Genomic DNA, 17006 nt, shown 5'->3' on the forward strand with positions numbered 1-17006 from the left:
CACAGGGCTCACCCTGTGCTGCAGAGGTGTCGTTGTTCTGTCTGGATTTCTATGAAAATGAGATAAAATTTATGTAAAAGAGTTGGGTTTGTAGTAGTTACTCAAAACACACAATGTTTTTTCTCCCTGCTTTTAGTTGATTCAAATACTTCTGAATCCATCAATGACAGCTAAAAAGAGAAGCTGTTTGTAATTAATTAAATTGAAAAAAAACAACAACAGTGAAATGGAATTAGAAATGTACAAATGTAAATATGTGACAAAGGACTAAGAAATTCAAAGTGGCCATGGCCTGTGATTCCCTAGAATGGAAGACTTCTTAAAGGGTGATTTATCTTTAAAATATAGTTCAGGTGTTTTTTTTTTTTTCTTTCTTTCTTTTTTTTTTTTTTTTTTTTATAGTTCTACTGTTGCTATGGAAATTGCCTCTGTAGGAATGTGTGCAAATGCAGAATGGATTGCTAGTTGCATGAATAGGGAGGTGTGGGCAAGGGGCAGGCATGTTGACACTTGTCAGTCTGCAGCTTTGGTCCTGAAGAGAAAGAAATAGAATGTGGCTGAGGAACATGAGGGAATGCTGTGGGATCGGCACCACCATAGCTATCTCACTGCCTGACAGACCCGGAGTGAGACCTTCTAGAATCTCTAAATCTCCACTCCACTAATTAGGGAGACCATTGTGTCTGTTATCTCAGAATTTTCATTCATACCATCACCTTTCACTGTCAGTGTCATTCTGGTTTAGTTGATAAACCCGAAAGTCACCAGATCACTACAGAATATAATTTCCCCTATAAAATGAGAGCAGCACACTGAAATGATTTGTCACAGCTTTGATGATTTTTTTTTTTTAAGCACAGGACTTAAGTCATTTATAAAGCTACTTTCTGGGTAAGAAGCATCTCTTCCTTTCCCTGCACTTCTCTTACTTCTGTCACTGCTTCAGTTGAACAGCTGTGCTTCCTGCCCACCCAGAAGAAACAAGTAGTCTTATCATCTCTCGAGGAGAAACTAAAGTTGTGTTGAGTCATGCAACTGGGGAATCTGCTAGCCTCATTCTCTCGTCAAGTCAGTAGCTCTTACATGTCAGCCTTCCCAATTATATATTTCAGATTTTTGTGCTGCAAAGAAAACAAAGCAAATGATTACACATAGAGAATCCTAGGCAGGTATATCATCCATAGCTGCTTTCTGGGAGTAATCTCAAAGAAAAAGGGAAGTGTTAAAAGGACACTGGGAACATTAACAGAATCATGGGGGCAGGCTAGAGAACCGGGTACAGAAATTGAGGAAGCACAAAGTGGGATTGGATAGCCAGACCACAGCCAGAGTCAATGCCACAGATGCCCAATTTGGATACTGCTGCCCCTGCTGGTAGGCATTGGATCCCATGGTGGCAGTACAACCATGACTGCCCAAAACTGGTGGCTGTTGCTGACTTTGCTGCTACTGACAGAGGGATAATCCATGATCCCTTCTTCTTTGCTTAAGTAACCTCTGATTCAATGTCCTAGATTTATGCATCTTATGGGCCAAGACAATTGTTGGTACCCAGGTTCTAGTAGCAATTTAAGGCCTGAAGAGTGAATATCAGCCCTTTTCATCATCTATAGAAGAATTCTGTCTCCCACTAATTTCTCCAACCTTGGCAAGAAATTCAAATCCACCTTAGCCTAGAAAATATCCGCTATGTGAGTATTTACCTTGAGAATGTAAAGGACTCCACTCATAACCTTTAGAAATAAGATCTCTGAAAGTCTATTGAAAGCAAGGTCTAATGTTCCAAAATAAAGCCTTAAAGCAGAGCTCTCTGATGTGATTCTATAACCTGTAAAATCAGAAAAATGAGAAATTATACCCCATCAATGTATGACATATCAAAGTGCATAAATGATTCTATCATCATGTATAACTAATTAAAACAATTTTTTTCTAATGTAAAAAAGGAAAGTGAAAGGAAAAGGAAGAAAAAATACTAAGAAAGGAGAAAGGGTTCTTAGGGGCAGGGAAGTCAACAGTCTTGGATGGAGGAAGGGGTATATTTACTATTTTCACCATTCACAGAAAAGGGATGTAATCCAAGGGGCAGAAATGATTGAGTCAAGGAACCCAGAATTCCACCCAGAGAGAAGGCAGAAATGTAACCTGCAATGAAGGAAAAGAGTGCTATGGAAAACTTAGGGCCCCAGGAGAGTGGTGTCCTCCAGAAACCTTGAACACCTGGGTGGCCCACCCAGCAGGCTTGACTCAGAGGCACCCTCCAGGAAGGAGGAGACAAATGGAGCTTTGATGCAAAAGACACAAGAAGGGTCATCTAATTATGGGACAGGCCAGCTGTCAGGATGAGAAATTTGCCAATGTGTCACTTGGCTGCAAGTGATAGAAACCCAACACTAACTAGCAAGGGCAAAAAGAGAATTTACTGGCAGGGTAAGGGGGTGCTTCATGTCTTTTGCCAACAGGGGGGAGAAGGGGCAAGCTGGGCCTCAAAGATCAAATGTCCCATCTTGTGTCTCGCCTCTGCTTCTTGCTGAAGAGAAGAGGCACCACTGCCTTGACTTGTGGACCAATATCTTTGTCCTAGTAGGAGCAGGATGGCTCACAATGCCAAAGTCTTATGTCCGGTGGCTTCTTCCCTTAGAGAGGAGATCATCCTATTCTTTCAGTCCTAGTTCTATAGAAATAATCTAAGGAGACCGACCCACTCAGGACAGGTGTCCCAGTTTAAGTTTCTGACCATTTTATAAGAATGTAGAACTTTATTTATTTATTTATTTTTATGGGGGTGCTGAGGATCAAACCCAGTGCTTCACATGTACCAGGCAAATGCTCTACCACTGAGCTACAACCCCAGCCCCAAGTTTCTGACCATCTTAAAGGACAATTGTTAGTTGTGAGCAATCTGCTTGCATTTTTACCTACCCCTCAGGTGATCAGTTGTGGATAGCAAATTGGGTCTTGCTCGTCCATCTTGGGATTCTTTTTCCCTGGATCTGCCAGGTATTCAAGGAACAAGGCCCTGTTACAAAAACAAGACTGCTGGGGTCCCATCCCTGAAAGTCAGTGCTGTTCTCATAGAAGGGAGAATTCCTGCAAGCTCCAGTTGGTGTCTGTTAACATCCAGCAGTCTGGATGGGAATAAGAGCATGGTCTTTTTCTGGGAGGAAAGAGAAGGCCCCTATCTTTAATACCCTTCTTTGTTTTTCCTGATACTAAGGCAGTGAGCTTGAGAGAAAGCATTCTTGAGAGCCCCTGAGTAACCAGGACAATGCCTCATCACCTCTGGGTAATCCTAGGTCTCTTGTGGGTACTGCATGGTGGTGGGATTGAAAGCAGCCTGTCACCAACTCAGCTCAAGAAAGTTCTGGCAAGAAGCACATCTGCAGTCTGAGCATGGGCAAGGGCCCATGGTGCTTACCTTACAACAGAGCACTATCTGAGTCTAAGGAGGATCTGGGGCAAGGGAGACAGGCACCAAAGCCCCCAAGAACAAGGGGTCCTGATGGTGATGCTTAGGGATGGTCAGGGGCTCAGTCAGTGTTCAATTTATTATCCCAAGTTCCCTCACCATCCCTGTAAAACCCTGATTGGTTTTACAAGGAACTGGCTTGAAATTAGGCAGATACAAAGCAAGTTTATCTTTCCTGCCCACTGCTGCTCACTCCTAGATAACACATTTCTAAGGTCACAGTCAAATTTACATTTGAAAAGTGAAAAAAAAAAAAAAAAAAAACCCACAATCATTCTGTATTTATGTTCCAAGCAACTGCCAGGAGGGATTCTTGATGGAACTGACTTAATCACAGTTGTTTTGATATCATACAAATGGAGCTGTAACTCTGGAAAAAAGTCAGCACGCATGTACCTGAGCTGGCAGGCATGTTCTCGTGTCAGCTACGTCTCCCGACCTGGCCTTGCTGAAACCAAACCCTAAAAAGAACACCTGTGATATTAAAATTGTAGTTCTTGGTGATGGTAGAATTTTCACGTCCTAACCTGAACTTCAATAATTGGGAAAGACAAGTAGAAGCTCCAGAATTACTGCAGTCAAGTTTATCCTTCGCTGTTCAGGGGAGTTGAGATTGGCATCTCCCTCCTAAGTTACAGGTACAACTGAACATTTTACATGAAGTTCTGTTGCAGGACCCAATTAAGTTTGTGTTCCATCCAACTCCTTGTAATGAGTCATGGCCTAACAGCCTTCTTCTATGGGAAAATGAAGTTACACAAGTGGATTTTAACTGTCATTTGCTGTTCGAAAATGCCTTTGGTTCATCTTTTTCTACTTTTACTCAAGTTTCTTACTTTTGGACACATTTTTACTTAAAAAAAAAAATTAAAGCTCTATCCTTTTAGGGATATATGTCAACATGTCGACTGCTTTGTCACATTCTTTGCTAATGCCAATGTCATCAGAATTTAAAAAGCTGAAGCAAGGAATTGCATTTTGGAATGAACGCCACGTGAGTAGTCAGGGCAGACAGCCAGAACCTTCTGGTGAAGAGAATGAAAGCAGAACTGTGGTGGAGAGCATTTAAATCCCCTTTACAGTTCTGATCTCCTCCCCCCTTTCCCAGCCTCTGTGGCCGATTGGAACAAAGGTGGTGTCATATTCCCTGGGCACGCTGCCACCACTCTTTTTTTTTTTTTTAACCCCAGTCTTTTTTTTTTTTTTTTTAAGACTGTATTTTTTTAGAGCAGCTTTATGTGTACAGAGAAATTGTGAGGAAGGTACAGAGATTTCTTTCCCATACACCCCCTGCTCCCACACATGCATCACCTCCCCCATCACCAATATTCCCCACCAAAGTTACAACTGATCAACCTACATCGACACACTCTTCGCACCCAGAGTCCAGATTTTACATAGGTTTGCTCTTGGTACTGTCCACTCTGTGGGCTTGAACAAATATACACTAACATGTACATACCCAGTGTCTGAAGAGTAGTTTCACTGCTTTAAAAATCCTCTGAGCTCCATCTAGTCTCCTCCCCACCCTTAACCCTTGGCAACCACTGATCTTCTGTCTCCGTAGTTGTTCCTTTTCCAGATGCCAGTTTGGAATCACACAGAGTAGCTTTTTTCACTTAGTATATGCATTTGTTTCCTCCATGTATTTTCATGGTTTGACGGCTCCTAGCTTGCCACCGCACAGTCAGTATAAGCACCAAGATTTCACTCTTCCTGTCTACCCTCCCCTCCATGATGCACACATTTTAGGATCATTTCCTTGCCACCGACTTCCCCTGTGCAGGGGAAAGAAAAGCATGTTACACAGCAAAGTCTAAACATCATGCTTCTCCATTGGCTTCCTGGCACCCAGTGTCCTGCTTGGGCTTAGAGATTTCTTGGTTTTTATTTTTTAACTTAAATAATTTTTTATTGGTGCATTATAATTATACATAATAGGAAATTCATTATGCCATGTATTCATATGTGCACATAACCTAATTTGATAATGCTTATTCCCCAGAATTTTCCCTATCCTTCTTCTCCTCCTTCCTCCTGATCTGCCTGCTGATTTCCCTTCTATATTATTGCTGTTTCAGTTAGTACATTGTTATCATATACATGTATATATGTATATGCAGAATTCACTGTGGCATATTCATACATGGACATAATGCATTGGCCACCATGTGGTCTGCATTTTAAATTTTCTTTTCAAGTAGCCATTATCAACAGATTCAGTGTGTAGGGCCATGAAGGTAAGCATACTCTGTGTATCTGTCCTTGGCTGGAATTTCTCTTCCATGCTCACAGTGATGGCTAAAGTTTAGAAACTATTCATATTGGACATTTTTACATCAGAAAAAGTCCAGAAACGTCTCTCGGACCCCACATTTCAGAACAGTTAGCAGCAACATGTGAAAAAGTATCCAAGAAGCTATTTCATTTCCATGGCAGCCAGGGCCCAGACGCTAAAGCTTTATAGATTAAAATCAATGCCTGAATTGCATTCAGAAAGCCTGAATTGCCTGTCAGACTTCAGGACCAGCAGCGCAACGTGATAAATGAGGTGAAGAGCCCCATCCAGGCCAGGGAGTGTGTGCCGCATTAGCGAGTACTTGGGTTTCTTTTTCAAAGCAAATACCAAATGGAATGAATTACTGGGAAACAGCAAATGAATGTCAAGAATTTGAGATGCGAGGGTTATAATTTACTAATTACTGGGAAACGATGAACACAAAGTCAGTGTGTGAAAGAATGTGGTAGGAGAAAGCGTGGATCAGGGAGACAAAGAAAGGGAGCAAGGCAGGAGGCTCTTGATTTCCATCCTGATCAAAGGAGATGGATTTTAGAGACATAGACACCTGGTGAAACTCCCAGCTTGGTCATTACTAGTCTGTGTCATAAACTATAATGAGCATTAAATAAGTAGATCCACACCTAAGCTAGTATACAAGCACACAGGAGGCAGTCAATAAATGTTATGGCCCCCTCTTTCCAGTTCCCATTCAATTCCTTTCTCATTTAATGCTGAGAAGCTTGTACTGACTTTGTTCAGTGAGTCAGTGTGAGAGAAGGAGGCTTGCTGCCTCCCACAGCAGGTCATCAACACTTAAAGACAGCCAAGGAAGGGCAGAGCATTGAGGGAGGCACAGAGACACCTTCACAAAGGCTGGGCTCATTATAAAATTGCTCAAATAATCTAACTTCTGATGCTGTTTTCTGTCTATCAATGCAAAATAACAACCCATAGTTTCATTCTCCAGTGTTTCTGCCTTTTTTTTTTTTTTTTTTTTGGTGACACTAATGCATTTTCTGAGCCTAGACTGTCCATCAACCTTGTGCTCCTCACAAGGCTGCAATTCCAGGAGCTGAGGTAGAGATTCCCTGGGGCTTCTCCTCTGCCACCAGGGAAAGGAAGGATGTCATCTGAGAGGAACCTTGGACCGATTGAGCAAGACCTGGAATTTCTAGGGAGTCAAGAAACTCAAACATTTCTCTTGACTTATCCAGTAGCCAGTTGTGCAAAGTTAAAGGATCAGACCAGATCATCATTTCCCAAACTATTTTCACTAGTTCTTTAAGAGGCTGTGATGGAATGGCTTGTTGTTTTCCAATATCCACTCTCCCTTTGTTGGTACTGGTATCCTTGATGTTTAGCTGTGAAAATGGCTGCTCAGAAGGAAGACCACGTCGCCCCAGGCTTCCTTACCAATGTGATGAGATCCTGGCAATGATGGAAAGCATAGAGTATATGTACCTTCTTGGGAGTCTAATTGGAAAGGAGAGTGTATGCATCATTCTCCTGGTCCTCCTTTCTCCTGCTAGTGTGATATGTTTGTGATAGTTGAAACTGGAGCAGCTATCTTGGACACGAGTGGGTGCCACATGCCAGGAGGGCAGAACAAGACAAAAGAAAGAACCTGGATCCCTGAGGCTATTAGGAACCCTGCCAAGACTAGACTATCAAGACTGCTTTTATAGGCAAAGGGAAAAGGTCTCCATTAGTCTGAATTTTTTGTTTCTGAAAATTGAAACTTAATCTTAAATAATAGAGATACTAACAGACATCCTACTAAAAATGGTTCCTTGGCCAAATCCTAGAAGTTCTGCATATCACAGACCCTTCTCAAAGATTAGCAACACATGACAGCCTTTAAGAAAGCACATTTCATATAACTTCTCTCCTGAGATTAGTATTCCACAGGCCCTTGTAACTCAGAATGTGGTCCGTCACCCAGGAATTTGTTAGAAATGCAGGATCTCAGACAACGCCAGACCTGCTGAGTCAGAATTTGTATTTTAAACAAGAGTTCCAGGTGATTTGCCTCCACTGGAGTTTGGGAAGCACCATGAGAGACTTCAATGATGTCCTGTGGTCTTAGTTTGGCAAAAGCAGTGATGTACAGGCAATGAATCTGTCTGGAGCCCCTGAAGCCCCGGGACAGCCTGCGGGATATCCACAGTTTCGAAATGGCTCTGAGCTCCTCAAACCTGAGGCAGCTGCTATCAACTCCATGAGTCTCACTGTTTCATCTCTCAGCTTTGGGTCAAGGTACTTGTTAGATGTCACATTGACTGAGACAAGTCTGTGGCAGGCTTCCTTGTCCTGTGCTTCTGCAGAAGGTCTCCTGCTAGAGTGTGTCCCCTGCTGCTGCACACCTCTATGTCTTACTGCTGCCTTCCTTGGCAAGTTACATATGAATCTATAGGCAAGATGAGAGGGGACCTCCAGGAGACCCAACACAACTTGCCAGACCCTGCAGGAACAGCTGTGTGGGCAAAACATCTGTCAGTCATTTTCAATCACAGAAACTCATCTGGTCTCCTACCTTACACAGTCAAAGCATCAGTTGAATTAGGTCGTATTGGTTGTAAATAGTAATCGATTGGATCAGTTCCATTTGCTTTTTACTTTATGATTTATCTGCAGTAGCAAATTGGAGGAGGTACTAGGCAGTAGAGAAGATCTTGTTCTCTGGAATCATATTTCATGGGTTGGGATCCAGACTTACAAGGTCCTAACTGAAAAACTTCAGTCAAGCTTAACTTCTCCAAGCCTCAGTTTCCTCACTATAAAATGAAGATTAATATGGTATCTACCTTCCAGGTTTGTTGTGTGGGTCATGTGAACTACTGAGATTTGTTCTTGGCACATTGGAAGCATGATATAATAAAAAATTAAAATATATTAATAGATACACACATGTTATAATTTACTACTACTGTATCATAATTTGGATTAAAATCAAAATCATGTTACAGAAATCTAAAAATGAGGAAAGAAATCTAAATATTGACAGGGTTTTTCAGCTTTGTTTCTTCCATGGGGAATAGGTAAACTAATGGTCAGTTTTATTAAAGCAAAGCAGACAATTTGAGCATATACACATTTAATAAGCATATACTGAGTGTCAAGTAAGAGATGTATGCAAGGCACTTGGGGACTACAGTAATGAAGTTCCTGCTGTGTGATTTAGTAGAGGAGAAAGACAAAGGCACAAATATCTTCATTAAAAGACCAATGGAGAGGGGTTGGGGTTGTGGCTCAGAGGTAGAGTGCTTGCCTAGCACGTGCAAGACCCCGAGTTCAATATTTAGCACCACATAAAAATAAAAAAATAAAATAAGGGTATTGTGTTCAACTACAGTGAAAAAATAAATTTTTTTTTTTTTAAAAAGACCAATGGAGGAAGTGCCATAATATGTCCTATGAAAGCAGAAAAGCCCACAGTAATAATGGGTAAGTGTGCCAGGAATTACATAGGTACTTGAACATTCATTATTCCTTTTGATATTCAAAGCAAGCCTTTGATGGCAGAATAAATCATTCTCATTTTGAAAATCACTAGATGGAGCTTTACAGATATTAAGAAAATTGCTGAGTTCTCATAGATGGTAAGTGAAAGAGTTGGGATTTGAACTCAAGTTTGGCTTTCTCTGTTGCACTTAAGTTGAATGCAAAGAATAACAAACACTTCATGGAGAAGGTAACATTTCAATTTAGCCTTGAAAGAGACTTCGGGTCTTCCGGCAGAATTGGGGATCAGGCAAGGGGTTGTGGGGAGCTGAATAGCAGTGCTGGCCCAAGGCAGTGGTGGACAAGGCTGGCAGAAGTCACCAGAGGCCTGTAGAGGTGAAAGAATTGTGAGACTGACAGATGGGAGAGTGAGGGGGGCCACATGGCGGCAGATCTTGAGGAAGAGATTGAAGAGGGGATGCAGAGGATGCTGTGTAGCCCCAGGTGAAGGCACCAAAATCTAAAACACAAAATCAGACCCAACAATCTCCCTGTGCTTGCAGAGTCAAACAAATCTGGCACAAGCCTGGCCCTCAAGGGCCAGTTTTCAAAATTGAAAGGCAATGGTGTCCACATGAAATATGGGTCCAAAGCTGGAGTCACGGAGATCTACTCCGAGTCCTGGTGGGGATGAGGTTGAGGGGACAGAATAAAAAAATTGGCAGAGGGGCAGAGTCAGATGTATAGTTAGCAAATCAAAAAATTTGCCTATAAATTACTAAACAGCTAGATTTTAAATCCTTAAAAATTGCTTGCAGCAGGGAAAAGAGACACATGAACTAGGCATTATCCATAGGTCTGCTTCTGAAGCTTCTAAAATTCAAACAGACAGAATTACTTTCTGCATTTCTTGTGATTTCATTGCATGTAGCCTCACTGCCCACCAGAGCTGCCAGAGCGGGGAGGGCCCAGTGCAGTCAGGATGGTTAAATAAAAACAGTTCTATTTTGGGCACGCTTTAATGACAACCCCATCTTAGAAATATTTTTCCTGTGATGCCTTTTCTGTTCAGTGTCATTGAAAGTGTTTTTAATTTCAAAGAGAGGTTAGGGCACGGGATGTTAATCAATGGAATTCTGGCATGCTTTTCTACGAATGTGACTCATTTTTTATGTTTACCAGTGACAGAGATGAGCTGTTCAACCCAGGCAATATTGTCATTCATGCCTGGTTAATAAAGGAAGAAACAAATGCCTTAGGAAACTCGTCCTGACGTTAGAGGGAGGGAGGAGGACCTATTTTAGGGCTTTAGGATATTTCATTGTCCCCAGGCTGTTCCTGTGAGTCACACACAGGACAGAAATGTGAGGCAGAAAAGGCAAGAGAGCAGAGTCATCCAGACTAAAAAATAAGTTGGGGCTGCAATAGTGGATAATGGTATTTATGTATTCCTCGCTTGCTGGTTTCTGCCTTGCCTTCTGTTATGTATGCAGGGGGTGCAGCCTGAAATGCCTGCATTTTTGTTCCTCTAAATTCCTGTCCCTGGACACTGCCAGGATTTAGGGTGGGGTCAGCCCAGGGCCATTTTAGCCCCAATAAAGGTCTGTTTTATTAAAGGACTGCTGGTTGCTTGCCTGTTTACTGCTGCCTAATACAACACTTTCTTTATCTCTTTTTGGCTCTGTCCCAAAGAAAGCAGGGAGACTTGCTGCTGCTTGGATCCCAGTTTCCATCTCCAGTCTGGTCTTAAGGGGTTTAAGGGCTTGAAGTGAGGAAACACGGGAGCACAGCATTTAGGATGACATTCAGACTAGTTTGCATCCCAATTATTATGAACTACGGTAAAGACACTCTGACCTCCCCCTTGGAGCAGTTTCTTCCACATTTTGAGGAGGAGTTATATATGCCCTGTCATTCATGTGCTCCTCCTTCCTTCCAGTGACAAGGTCCACGTTAGAGTTGACTGGGTGAGAAGTGAAGACTGTGTACATGGAAGGGTGGTTCCCTGGGAAAACTAACTGGCAACTTCTTCCTGTGTTCTCATTAACTTCTCTGGTCCTGATAGTTGCCAAGCTAATAGCCTGGATCAAGGATAAGGCTCAGGAGGATCAGCTTCCTGAGTGTGTGACCACTGCAGTTGCAAGGGCTCTGCACTTAAAAGGGTCATGGCCTTTGTTTAATGAACTGCTGTCATTGGCTTGAAATTTTTTAACATTTTTAAACAAGGGATCCACATTTTGTTTTATACTAGGCTCTGCAAATTATGCAACTGGTCCTGTTTATAAGACCATACCTTTGAGCATTCTTGACTAAGTCAATCAACTGTGAAGATAAATCATCTTTTAGGCTCCCCCAGTGGTGTGCCAGTTCTCAGGGATTAAAGGATGCATAATGGGGCAAATGACAAGTGGGCATGCCTGCTGAATCCTGAGATCTGTCTACAGTGCAGGAATTGAGCTTGTCTATTACATGAAAAGGCAAAATGTGGTGTAGCTGTGAACATGACCACCCTGGCAGAGCCAGAGTGCTTAGAGAAGAGGGTGACTGGCAGTGGCAGGTGTGGCCATGAGGTCAAGGAAGAGGAGTTTGAAGAGGCTTACAAATACGCCCTTGAAGATGTAATTGGAGACCTAGAGAAGCTGTAGATGACTGAAAGCTGGCTGAAACTAAGGAGAGAATTCCAAAAGTGAAATTGGAGATAGAGAACATGTCGGGGGATAGATAGAGTGGAAGAGAGTTGGTGAGGGCTGAATGTTTGTGGATAGATGGCCTGTGACTGTCTGGTGGTCACTGGAAGGCAGGGAGAGCAGAAGGAAGGGGTGAGGAAGGTGAGGGAGGCTGCAAAGGGGAGAATAGAACAGGGAATGGGTACTATATAAGATCTAGCACACATCTAATAGTCTCCACGCTGCCACCTCCACCTCCCTGACAGGCCAGAATCCAGGCTGTGAAGGAGTAAAGCAGAAGGAAGGGGTTAAACTAGGTTTCTGAAAATCTAGACTGGGAACATGGGTAGCAGACTTACTTTGTGGGGATTATTGTAAATATATTTTCTGGATCCTAGACCTCACCATCAGAATCCCTCAGGGCCCTGGAGGTGGAAGAGCAGGAATCTACCCTTAAAACCGGCGTTCTCAGGTAATCTTGATGATATTAAACATTTTAAAACTGGAGGATGGAGAAATACAGCCAGTGGGGACAGCTCAGGCAAAATTTGGAGACCTGAATGCATGGTAAAGTGAGACAGCAGTTGGATAAGGAAAGGAGTGTTGTGGGTCCAGGTCCTCTAGGTGCCCAACTGGTCTGAGATGATTGCAGTGCAATCTGTCCCAAAGGCAAAGTGTCTGTTACCAAAGTCCCCAAAGGAGCCTCCTGTCAACCAACTTCCCACCACACCTTACCTTGTTGGGAGAAATTGTCTCCTGTAATCACAGGAAACTAGAACATTTTCAGTGAAGATGATGCTCCTTGCAGTAGTTTGGATCTTGACTGTCCCCCAAAGGCTTGTGTGTTATAGTCATGGTTCCCAGCCCATAGAGTTCCTGGGGGATGGTGAACCTTCAAGAGGTGGAGCCTAGTGGGAGGAAGTTAGGTCATGCCTTAGGAGGAGATATTGGGACTCAGACCCTTCCTGCTGCTTAAGTTTACTTTCCAGTCACCATGAGGTAAGCATCTTCTTTTGCCACATGCTCCCACAATGATGAACTGCCTCACCACAAGCCCCAAAGCAACAGAGCCTACTGACCATGAACCGAAATCTCTGAAACCATGAGCCAAAATAAATCTTTCTCCTGACAAGTGATTATCTCAGGTATTTTGTCACGGTGACGGAAAGCTGACTCACACACTCCTAAAAATTCTATTCTGGTGTATCTTGCTTATGCTTAGAGGCAGTCAGTCTGAAGAAGTTCGAAATAACTCTGACCTTTTGAGGGAGGGTTCTTAAATCAAAATGGAAGACTCATGAGGTGGCTTTATAGAGTGTGCCCAGACCTTGGCTTAGCTCTCCAGTCAAACACATTCTCTGGTCACTTCTTCCTCTTGTATGTACTGTCCTCACTTAGGTATACAGGGTATTTACAGGCCTAGGCTTAGGCAAAATTCTTCTGGGAATTGGACCCAGGGCCTTGTACTTGCTAGGCAAGTGCTCCACCACTGAGCTATATCCCCAGCTGTAGGCAAAATTCTTTATTGTTCTTGGTCCAGCCTTTCAGTCCTAGATAAACTTGATCTCTTCTTAGTCCACAGATTTTGCCAAAGTGAATAGTCTGATAAGACTTCTATTTCTCTAGCTTCCAGATTCTCTTTCGAATCTTTGTTAACTAATTCCTGTTTGATATTTCTCTGATGATTTCTTTCAGAGAAGACTAGTTTTGTCTTAGCTGTCTGGTCTCTAGAGAACTTCTCGATGCACCAATCATTTCACAGTTCCTGAATATTCAGACACAATCCTTTCCAAACTTCAGCGTGTAGACAAATCACTTGGGAATGCACATTTTCATTCAGTGAGTATGGGTTAGGACCCGAGAAACTGCTTTTCTAACAACCTCCCTGGTGATGCCAGTATGACTGTTCCATGGGCCACACAATGAGCAGCGAGCTTTTATAGGAAGAGTAGATCACAATTCTTTTCCATATCGAGCTCTGCCCACTCCAGTTTTTGAGCCTCTATCATTCTCCTTTACATATAGGAACAGAAAAATAGTCTATCTTCAGTTAACCTTGTTTTCCTGCTTTTAGTCAGAATTGATCTCTCCAAATCAATTTCAAATTGCTAATGAGCTGAGATGGGGCATTGGTATCCTCCTACACAGTTTTCCAGGATTTTCTTTGCATTATCTTCTTAAGACTTTATTGAAAATGTCTTATACACAAGGCATATGGCATTATATAGAGAGAAGAACAGTGAGCTGTACCAAGCAGATAACAAGCAGGCTTCCTCCAACATGGGAGAACATGGCAGAGAAGTTTCCAAAGGTTGGCCTTAGAAAGGCCCCACATCTATGCCTCCATACCATTGGCCAAATTAAGCCCTTTGCCACAGCTCTCCCACCCAAATCTCAACTTTCCTCCTGCCTGCTTAGCAATTGTTAAGTGAAAAGGAGCCAAGAATCCCTGACTTTGAAAGAAAATCATATTTTTTTTCCATTTGTGTAAAGGATTTGAACACAACACTTATTGCTTATACCATTTACATTTCAAATGCAAATTTCTTTATTTTTATACTAGGTGGGTGAATTGAGTGAATTAGCTCTCTAAATATGAAGTTTCAGAATTATAACAAATGTTTTACACTAGTAATATTGGAGGATAGGAAAAATGGTTAATATTCAACGTACATCCTCGGTTTCTCCTGACAGCAAACCCTGCTGCTTATTCCTCATGTTCCCCCCTTCAAACCACTGCTCAATTCCCCTTCCTTTCACAGACAAAGTTTTAGAATGATCTATACTTATTCAGAGGCATCTTTATCCCCACTCTCTCCTTAAGTGTCTGAAGTGGAATTCTATTTTCACAACTTTACTGAAATTGCACTTTTAAGGACATCAGCAGTCTCTAAGTCATTGGATCAAATGGCTCCTCAGTCTCGATTTGCTTTCCCTCTCTAAAGCCAGGATGCTATTAACCTCACCTTCTCCCCTGGCTCCCTGACGGGTGGAGTCTGCTGACTCACCACCTGCCACATCATGTCTAGGCCTTCTTTGCTATTTCCTTTTCCTCCTTCCCCCTCTACTGCACACACCAAGACAAGTACCGATGTTCAGGGCCATTGTTTGTCTATTCTCTTTGCCTTGGGATCTCATCTATTTTACTGGGCTTTAACTATCAGCACAGGTAAATGTTCACCAAATCCACAGCCTCTGATGCTGACCTCTCTGCAGCTCTACCTCCCCTCTTTAATTGCCTGCTCTACTTCCAGGGTCACCTTCAAACTTCCCTCTGCCCAGTTTCTCTATTGTAGCCAATAATAATTTTCAACCCTGAACTCAAAGTGATTAAGAAATATTATTTTTCTTTAAATCAATATGAATCTGACTCTAGAATCCTTTCCCCCTAAGCTGACAGGAGTTAAATTTCACCCACTGTAGAGGCTAAGCCCTGCCCATCAAAGGTTATGCTAAGATACCCATGAGGTTAAGCAGTGCCAAAGCATTAAGGAAGATTCAAGTTGCCAACAAGATGTTCCTTGCCCCAACTCATGGGCTTCCTTAAGATCAACCCCCTTTGCTACTTCCATGTCACACTTGAGATCTGGAGTGTTTTGGAAATTTAAAAAAGTAGTTTTAATTCTTCCTAGCCTTCCTTTTCCTTATCTTTCTGAAGAATTCTATCCAAAAGGCATCACAAAGTGTAGAGCAAATTTGGTATCTGTGTTAAGGAGAAGAGAAATGAGAGCCTTTGTATTTCCCCAGAGCAAGATGTCAAAGGTCAGGGAGGACAACATGTGCATTGCATAGGAGGGAGCCCAGTGTGGGGACTGGCATGAAAACACAGGGTTCAGGAGGCTTAAGGAAGGTGTTCACAACGGTACTGTGGTTGGTATCAGAGCTCATGGTTTGTATATGTATTGTATGAAGATTTCCTAGCTTAGCCCACTGAGAGGGCCTGAGAGCTGCAACATTCCAACAGAAGTGAGCAACTACAATGCTCAGATCTTGGCTTCTGAACACCATTCTGCACTAAAATGAATGAGACCAACCCACAAACTAGCAACAGGAGGGAACTTCCTCCACCTTAAAGGGGCGTCTACAAAAACTACAGCTTACATATTGTTAATGCTGAAAGACTACATACCTTTTCCCATAAGATCAGGGACAAAGCAAGAGGTCCAATTGTTTTAGAGAGGTTTTTCCACTGCGGCAACTAAAAGACCTGACCAGAACCACCGTAGAGGAGGAAAAGCTTATTTGAGGGCTCATGGTTTCAGAGGTCTCAATCCATAGACAGCAGGCTCCTTTCCTCAGGGTTCCATGCGAGGATAAACATCATGGCCAGAGAGTGGTGGAGGTAAGCAGCTCACATGATTATCAGGAAGCAGAGAGAGAAACTCCACTGGCCAGATAAAAATATATACCCCAAAGCCACACCTGAGATGCCCCACCTCCTCCAGCCACACCCCACCTGCCTCCAGTCACCACGCAATTAATCCCATCAGGGATAATTAACTGATTGGGTTAAGGCTCTCACAACCTGATTGTTTCTCCTTTGAACTCTCTCACATTGTCTCTTTGGGGGGACACCACATCTAACTTTCACAACAAATTGTACTGGTAATTCTAGCCTGTGCGAAATACAGGAAAAAGAAATAGCACCTAAATGAAGAAACGAAGATGTAAAAATCTACTAGAAGCAATAAGTGAATTAGCAAGGTGGCATAAAGAATTGGAAATTGAAATTCTAAAAATATTTTGAAATAGAATCCAACTATTTTCAATAATATGAGAAATTAGAAATTCTTAGAAATATATTTGACAACATATCTGCCAAATGTGTATATCAAAAATATAAAACACTGCTAAAAAATTAAAGAAGTCCTAAATAAAAACATCATGGAATGGATCATGGATCTGAAAACTCAATATTAGGAAGATGTCAGTTTTCTCCAAAATATCAATAGATTCAAAGCAGTCCCAGTTGAAGTCAGAGATGACTTTTATTTTTGAAGAAACTGACTAAAATTCAAAGGGAAATGCTGAAAACTACCTTGAAAAAAAATAAAGTTGGAAGATTTACACAACCTGAACTCAAGATTTCTTTTAAAGTTGTAGGAATTAAGATAATGTGGTATTGGTATAAAGACAGAAAAATAAGTCT

The 17006-nt window shown here is 42.2% G+C and overlaps 1 long non-coding RNA gene across 2 annotated transcripts in view; it reads right to left on the bottom strand.

The window, feature by feature from the left end:
* The window catches only part of LOC114096480 (uncharacterized), a 95086-nt gene extending 82336 nt beyond the window's left edge, over positions 1 to 12750 (bottom strand). For both annotated transcript variants that reach the window (XR_011707305.1, XR_003583428.2), the window contains exon 1: positions 12593 to 12750. This is a non-coding gene — a long non-coding RNA (uncharacterized lncRNA). The remainder of the gene's footprint in view (positions 1 to 12592) is intronic.
* Between the last annotated feature and the right edge of the window lie 4256 nt (positions 12751 to 17006).

This window comes from Marmota flaviventris, chromosome 4 (genome assembly GCF_047511675.1).
Source record: "Marmota flaviventris isolate mMarFla1 chromosome 4, mMarFla1.hap1, whole genome shotgun sequence".
Classification (NCBI taxonomy): domain Eukaryota; kingdom Metazoa; phylum Chordata; class Mammalia; order Rodentia; family Sciuridae; genus Marmota; species Marmota flaviventris.